This window comes from Myotis davidii, unplaced genomic scaffold (assembly GCF_000327345.1).
Source record: "Myotis davidii unplaced genomic scaffold, ASM32734v1 scaffold323, whole genome shotgun sequence".
NCBI classification, from domain to species: domain Eukaryota; kingdom Metazoa; phylum Chordata; class Mammalia; order Chiroptera; family Vespertilionidae; genus Myotis; species Myotis davidii.
Genome location: NW_006295491.1, coordinates 1263710 through 1271941, shown reverse-complemented (window position 1 = coordinate 1271941; position 8232 = coordinate 1263710). Strand labels below are relative to the sequence as shown.

Here is an 8232-nt window from a genome sequence, read left to right as displayed (position 1 = left end):
CAGCTTGGATCAGAGAATTTTGTCCTTTCCTTTCTGATGAGCCTCCTGATATAAAGTTGACAAACCCACAGTCTGTGTTTGATAGGGATGAAGAGGTGTGCTTTAATTTTGAGAGAAACCTAAAAGTGAATCATGGGACTTTAATACTTCTAGGGCCTTAGACATTTCCCCACCTTCCCTAAACCCCATAATTTGTCTTTATTGCCTAGGGACAGCATGTTTAAAGCTAATACATGTTGGGGCTCCTGGAAGAATTAAGTCAGATTCAAAGATTGATTATGTATGTATGTATGTATGTATGTATGTATTTATTTATTTATTTATGAGAGAGAGGAAGGGAGAGAGAGAGAAACATCAATTTGCTGTTCCACGTATTTAAGCATTCATTGGTTGATTCTTATATATGCCCTAATTGGGGATCGAACCCACAACCTTGGTGTATTAGGATGAGGTTCTAACCAACTGAGCTATTTGGCCAGGGTGCAAAGGTTGTTTTTTTTTTTTTTAATGAATTTCACCCAAAGCACCACGAATGTTTCGGCGCAGTGTATGAAGCACGAGGGGTTTCTAGGTGAGCCCACGGTCTCCTTCAGGGGCCCGAGAGCCCGGGAGAAGGGGAGGAGGTGTTCCGCAAGGGCACAGGGATGTGCATCGTCCCAGCCTCCCTCGGGTCTCACAAATCCTGGCTCTTTTCATGTCAGCACATTCTCACATTCCCACCAACACCCGCGCCGCGGCGTTGGTAAGATGAGGAAGAAGGGACAGGAAGCCTGGTGACAGAGTAGATGGGGTGAATTCCAGGAGACCCCAAGACACAAAGACAGCTCTTGCCCAGCTTCTTTTACAGAGTGGTGGGCATGCCAGGCTCCTGGAATTCAGACACTTACAGTATATTTTCAGATACAGAATTTACATAAACTAATGCTGAAATAGGAGATTTACAATAAAGCATCATATTCCCCAAGAGCTTTTAAATACCGAGGATTGTCCTCATTGGCTTATTAAGCCAAAGAAACAAGCATGGATGGATGAAACGCTATAACAATGACAAGCACAAATGGTAATAATAGCTATCGTTTATTGAGCACCTATGGTGTGCCAGGCCTTTACCTGTATTATCTCAGGCAGTCCTCACTAACCCCTTTGAAGGAAGTGCAATTATTGTCCCCATTTCACAGAGAAAAGAACTGGGGCACAGAGAGGTGAAGGAACTTGCACAAAATCACACAGCTACTAAGTGACCTGAAATGTGGATCAGTAGGAAGGTGTACAGTGCCTAACGTTGTGTTATGAGATGAGGATTTCCTGTGGATTATAGTTAGCGTTCATGTGGATAGATTTTCAAGACTCCCTCTAGACCCTTGCCACCAAAATATGACCTCTTGCAGGAAGATAGTTGACAACTGAGAAGGAAAGCCAAGAACCACTGCCCTGAAATGGGTGATAGTGCCAAAGAGTACCAGCCTTGCCCCAGGGAGCCCAATGCCAGGAGGGGACAACTGGGGGGAGGCCTTTGGCTCCTGGCCCTGCCGCATGGTGACCCATCAAAAAAGATGGAAGTGAATCAGAAACAGAGACTGGGATTGTATCCCCTGGGGAGCCTCTAGGAGCCATTTAGATAAGTATCAGGTCACCTCAAGCTGCACCTGCTGGGAACTCTATCCCTTATCACACCTGCAGTCCTGTTCCGCTTCCCAAGGAGAACTTTCCCTGGTAGGTGGGTCTTTAACCACCAGGTGTATTTGCCCGCTCTCAGCCTGCGTCTTCTGGTACCAGACCTGACCGGTTGACGCTGAGGGAATGGCACATTTCACATTTTGCTGCTGTTGTGCAAACAGAACTTCAGTGAAATTTCTCAACCAGTTGACTCTAGAAACCGGAAGAAGCCAAAGGGCCAACCTCTAACTTGACAAATATCAGATGTGCTTCTTAACACCAGTCTCTGGAACTAACTTGGGAAATGCTATCGATCCTTAAGGGGTGCTCAGGAGGAAGACGTTTAAATCTGTAGCACCCTCAAAACCTGGTATCAACCCCATAAACTCCGGGGCAGGGCAGGCAGGCTCCACCCTGTGTTCTTTGATGTGTTAATGAGCAAATCTATCCTAACCGAGATCCCACCAGGATGGAGTTCTCAGTGGGCACTTTTCCTCCTTCAGTCTTCCCTGCTCTTCCCAGCGGGCAAAGCAGCGTTTAAACGGAACTTGGAAGCTGTAACCTGACCTCAGAACTATGCACCACAAAGAGCACTTGTGTGCTTTCCAAGACAGTTTCAAATGGTGGCGTTTTCCAAGGTATTCCTGTGCAGCAGCGGGGATTTAACTTTAAACACAGGGGCGCTAAGCAAAATGTTGCTGAGGGGCCTCTGTCTGCGGCAGAAGTCCGCTGGCATTTGCGAGGCCGGCTCCCGCCATGGCCGGCAAGTGCTTCCCAGGCAATAACCATATTTCCAGGAACAGCCAGAACTGAATCCCTTTAACAGATCGCTGGGGACCAAAAAACAACAGCTAAGGCTCACAGGATGTGGGATTCTCGACCAGTGCCCCTAACTGGATGACTCTATTTTCTTAAGAGCACTTTTTTTATTATTCTTTAAAGTATTACAAAGGGTATTACATATTTAAGAGCACTTTTAACACACACACACACACAATTTAAAAAAAAAAACCAACAGCAACAATCAGTGATTTCTTAAAAATGTGGCCCCTTTAAATAAGCGCTCAGCGAGGGTAGGTATTGTGTCTTCTGAATACTCCCTGTGTTCTGGGCACACTGCGGCCGGGACAGCAGAAACACTAATTAATGTCGGTTCTTTGTGAAAAGAAAGTAGAAAGACTCCTGAAAGGCAGCAGCGACCTCCAAGCCCCAGAAGCCCTGCTGCAACTGTGACGAGGAAAGATAGTGACAAGGCCTGCAGAAAGCAGCTCTCTTCACGCACTCAGCACATGCGCTGAATCAGTGGTTCTCAACCTTCTGGCCCTTTAAATACAGTTCCTCATGTTGTGACCCAACCATAAAATTATTTTCGTTGCTATTTCATAACTGTAATGTTGCTACTGTTATGAATCATAATGTAAATATCTGATATGCAGGATGGTCTTAGGCGACCCCTGTGAAAGAGTCGTTCGACCGCCAAAGGGGTCGCGACCCACAGGTTGAGAACCGCTGCGCTGAATGGAGACTGCGGTTGTCTGAGCTGTCACTGCTGGGCTGAATACCCAGGGCTGTGCAGGGTATTCAGGGAATGCTGGCCTCCAGTGTGAGGCTGCCTTTTTCTCACAGGCCAGGCGACCTGGGCTCCTAGCTGCCCCCTGCACACAGACCTGGTGGTGCCCCAGCTCTTCTGGCTGTGGCTTTTTAGGAGCAGGGTCCGTGGGGGAGGGGACCTGTGGACAGTGAAGGACCTGAGGTTGGGGTGGGAGAGGGCTGGATGGACAAAGGGCCTGGTGGCCGCTGACCCATGTCCTTTCCTGGAATTGGGGTCAGAGACACATCCCAATACCAGCTGGGTTTCTGCTCCTTGAGAATGGAGACCGTGTTTCTCGCCTGTGTCTGCACCCCTACCGGAGCTTCGGGCATGGGGTGGGGGTCACGTCGGAGCAGCTCCCAGTTCCTGCTGTGGAAGCTGTTACTGTACACCTCCTCCCCCAAGTGGATGAAAATCTAGCTCTTCCATTTCCTGTTTCTTATTCTCTGAAAAGCACAAGGCGGTGGGGGGGCAGCAGGCCTGGAAGTGGATGGGGATTGGTGAGGGGGAAAACCATCCCAGCTCCTTTCTCTGCCAAGACTTGATATTGCTGTGATGGGAAGTTTTGTTTGGGGGCCTTTCATTTTCCTCTTTAAATCAAAGCAGTTCGTTCTGGTGCTGCCCGCAGAGCGACTCTTTCCAGTGCCTTCATAAGGCGATTGTGCACGGAGCATCCAGGCCCAGGCTTGTGTCCGTAATTACCTCTATTGATTCCAAGGGGAATTTAGGTTTTGTTGCTCCGCCTTCTCCCAGGGCAGGTACCCTCTCAGCCTTTGACTGGGAAGCTTTGTGGGATGATATGTGACCAGACCATCAGGCTGCAGCACTGAAACTTCCAATAGAGAGACTAACCCAGATGAAACCAACCGTTTGCCAGGAACTGTTCTAAGTGCTTCATTTATACGAGCAGGCTATCCCTTCCAGATAGGTACTGTGATTCTCCATTCTCAGAGGAGGAAACTGATGCTCAGATTAGAGAGTTAAAATAAATGTCCAAGGTGGCACAGCTGGCCAGGGTCAGGCTAGCAGGCAGGCTCCAGAGCACCCCCCCCTTTTTTTAAATATATTGTATTGATTTCAGAGAAGAAGGAGAGAGAGATAGAAACATCAATGATGAGAAAGAATCAATGACTGGCGGCCTCTTGCACGCCCCACACTGGGGATCAAGCCCACAACCCGGGCATATGCCCTGACCAGGAATTGATCCATGATCTCCTGGTTTATAGGTTGACACTCAGCCACTGAGCCATGCCAGCCGGGCACGCCCTCCCTCTTCCGCCCCCTTTTTGTTTAAAAAAAAATCCTCACCCAAGGGTATGTTTCTATTGATTTTTGGAGAGAGAGAGAGAGAGAGAGAGAGAGAGAGAGAGAAGCAATGATGTGAAAGAGAATATCGATTGCCTCCCATATGCACTCCAACCGGGGATCAAACCTACCACCTAGGTATGTGCCCTGACGCACAACCTTTTTGGTGCACGGGACAGGACGATGCTCCAACCAGCTGAGCCCCCAGCCAGGGCCAGAGCCTGCATTTTTCAACCTCTGGGTGATACCCACAGGGATGCATTACATTCTTCTGTAGGATGCACAAGAGTACACATGTTCATCACCCTATTTCTGGTCATTTAACTTCTTTTAAAAATTTTCCTATTATAAATAATGCAATGATGAGTGTTTTGTAATAAGAGCTAATAGTTGACAATTTGTTGAATTGCTAACTGTGTAACAGGCACCATTTCGGGTGCTTTGTGCATTATGACCAACGTAATCTGTGTGCAGCCATTTCACAGATGAGGGAACCAAGGCACAGAGCAGTTGGCCAGATGTTTTGTCCCGGATCGCACAGGAAGAATGGCAGCCAGCAGCCTGGAGCTGCTGCTCTTAGGTGCTGTCTACATGTATATCCGTGACCACATCGCTGATCTTGCTTTGGGGAAAAATGTTTAAGCTGGAATAACTAAGGCATAAGATAGAGAAATTTTGTAAGGATCTGGATACATATGACAAAACAACTTGCCAGTAACGCTGGATGATTATGCTGATTGGTATCCCATACGCACGTTGCAATTGATGAAGGAATCTAAAAGTAAGAGAAGCCCCTGGTAAATGGAGATGCCCTCTAACCCCGGGGCAATGTATCCATTAGTCCTTTTGCTTCTGTGGGCTAATCTGGGCACTTACTACCATTAATAATACTATTTTTGTGACAAACTATATCTAGTTGAAACTACATTTGGGCGGGGGCACCTGTGATGCTGGTAATGGTCTATTTCTGGATGGTGCCCTAGTGTGTTTTCTTTGGGGTAATTCGTCAAACTGTTGCTTTAGGCCTCATGCACTTTTCTGTCTGTTATTTATACTTATTAACTGTTGTTTTTTAAACTATATGATGGATATATATATATATATATGAAGTTAAGCACAGAATACATAGAAATGTATAGAATAAGAAAATGACTCACTTGCCACCATATTTTCTCCACATGTGGGATGAAAGGAGGTTTTGAAAGAAACATTTTCATGGTTCCTTTTTTTTCCATCTCTAATTGAGGAATTGAAAAGACATTAAATCACAATAGTTCTAAGAAATACAGTTCTTTTTTTAAAAAAAACTGTCCTTTGCCTGTTTTGATTGTTGTTCTTTTGAAGTTTCAAACAAAAAAAAACCTTCCTTGGACCAAAGCATGACACTCATTTAAAATATGTAGAGTTAGGATGACTGCGTTTTTGGCAAGGACTTGAGAACGAGAGAGTCGTTCCTTTTCGCTCTTGGCTTTCCCATGTGCTCTTCCTCAGCATTTGGCTTCAAAGCCGCGCACGGTTCTGTGATATGGCCGGATGCCTCTACTGAGTGACATCCCTGGAGGCTCAGGGCGTCTTTCCATGGCTCATGCCTCAGCCTGAGGTGATCACAGATCATCATTCCAAGAAACTGTAAGAAAGTCTGCTCTTAGTCTAATGGAAGTCAGCAGCAGTTTCCTCATCAAAACCTCCCAATGGTTTTGAAATACTATTTTGGTGGGGTTTTTTTTTTTGTGTGTGTGTGTGTGAGTGTGTGTTTTTTGCCTCTGCTGACTTTACATTTGATCTAAAATTAATTGTTTTACCCCAATTCAGTTTCTGAGTCCCTGGATTCCAGTTGTAATTCCTCTACCACAGAGGACTTACGCAACTGTGGAATAAGAGGGCGTCTTGTGCTTTTTGTGACGAGGCAAAAGGAGGCATGTTTTCGCATTCTTCCTTTAGTTGCCGCCCCCTAAAGGCCCAACCTGAGAGTCTGTGAGTGCTTTGATTGAGGTATTAATGTTCTTTGGTTTAGACGGACTTTCTTCCATTTCTACCTAACATCTTACCATCACCACTGTATTAGTCAGCACAGGCTGCCATAATAATACCACAGACTTGCCCTGACCAGTTTGGCTCAGTGGATAGAGCGTCGGCCTGTGGACTGAAGGGTCTGGGTTCGATTCCGGTCAAGGGCATATACCTTGGTTGCAGGCGCATCCCTAGTAGGAGGTGCGCAGGAGGCAGCTGATCGATGCTTCTCTCTCATCGATGTTTCTACCTCTCTCTCCCTCTCCCTTCCTCTCTGTAAAAAAACAATAAAATATTTTTTTTAAAAAAAATACCACAGACTTGTTGGCTTAAACAACAGCAGTTTATTTTCTTGTGGTTCTGAAGGCTGGACGTCCAAGGCCACGGGGCCTGCGTGGTTGGGTTCTGATGAGAGCTCTCTTTCTGGTTGGCAGACAGTGCCTTTTCACTCTGTCTTCACGTGGCCTTTTCACTGGCATGCAGATGAGGAGAGCGAGCAGTCTGGAGTGCCTTCCTCGTCTTGTGAGGGTACTAATCCTTTTGGACCAGGTCCCCACCCTGATGACCTCATTTAACCTGTATTACTTTTCTGGAGGACCTGTCTCCAAATATTCCCAACATGGGAGTCAGGGTTTCAACATATCAAATGGAGGAGGAAACTTTTTTTTTTAAAATATATTTTATTGATTTTTTACAGAGAGGAGGGGAGAGGGATAGAGAGTTAGAAACGTCAATGAGAAACATAGATCAGCTGCCTCTTGCACGTCCCCTACTGGGGATGTGCCCACAACCAAGGTACATGCCCTTGACGGGAATCGAACCTGGGACCCTTGAGTCCGCAGGCCAATGCTCTATCCGCTGAGCCAAACCAGTTAGGGCTAGGAGGAGAAAACATAGTTCAGTCCATAACATTACCACAATCAATGCAGTAAGTAGTTCCCCTTTATCCACAAGGGGTATGTTTCAAGACCCCCAGTGGGTGCTAAAACTGTGAATAGTACTGAACCTCCATACTCTGCTTTCTCCTATACAGGCATACCTATGATAAAGTTTAATTTATAATTTAGTCACAGGAAGAGATTAACAACAATAACAAAGAATAAAATAGAATAATTATAACAATATACTATAAAAAAACTTACGTGAATGTACTCTCTCTCTCAAAATATCTATTGTACTGTACTCGCTCTCCGTGTTGTGGTAACATGAGATGATACAATGCCTACATGGTGAGATGAAGTGAGGTGAAATTTTCCATTTAATATTTTTGGACTATGATTGACTGTGGATAACCAAAAACGTGGATGGGGGTGGGGAGGGACTGATGTACAATTAAAATTAAACTTTACTTACCCTTTCAAAGTAGCTTCTCCCCACCCCCTAGTGTTTCTACTAAGTAACATTTTATTTTTTAATTTGTAAGACATTTTGGGGTTTCTATTAACTGTGTTATGGGAATCCAGACATGAAGAAGACCCAGTCATGCAGACGCCTCAGAGAGGTTTTACAGTAATGAGGGGGGGGCGTGCCCTGCACCAATGGCCACAATTCCTGGGAGACTGGGAGTGCTGTAAGGGAAATACAAAGTGCTGTGTGTTCAGAGGGAGAGGGCCGCCATCCACAGCCACCTTCTGAGCTTCCTGTCAGAGACAGGCAGGGAGGGCGGGGGG

The 8232-nt window shown here is 46.0% G+C and overlaps 1 protein-coding gene across 4 annotated transcripts in view; it reads left to right on the top strand.

The window, feature by feature from the left end:
* TRIM2 (tripartite motif containing 2) overlaps window positions 1-8232 on the top strand; it is a 135759-nt gene that overhangs the window by 36271 nt on the left and 91256 nt on the right. The gene's annotated exons all lie outside the window — the stretch shown is intronic.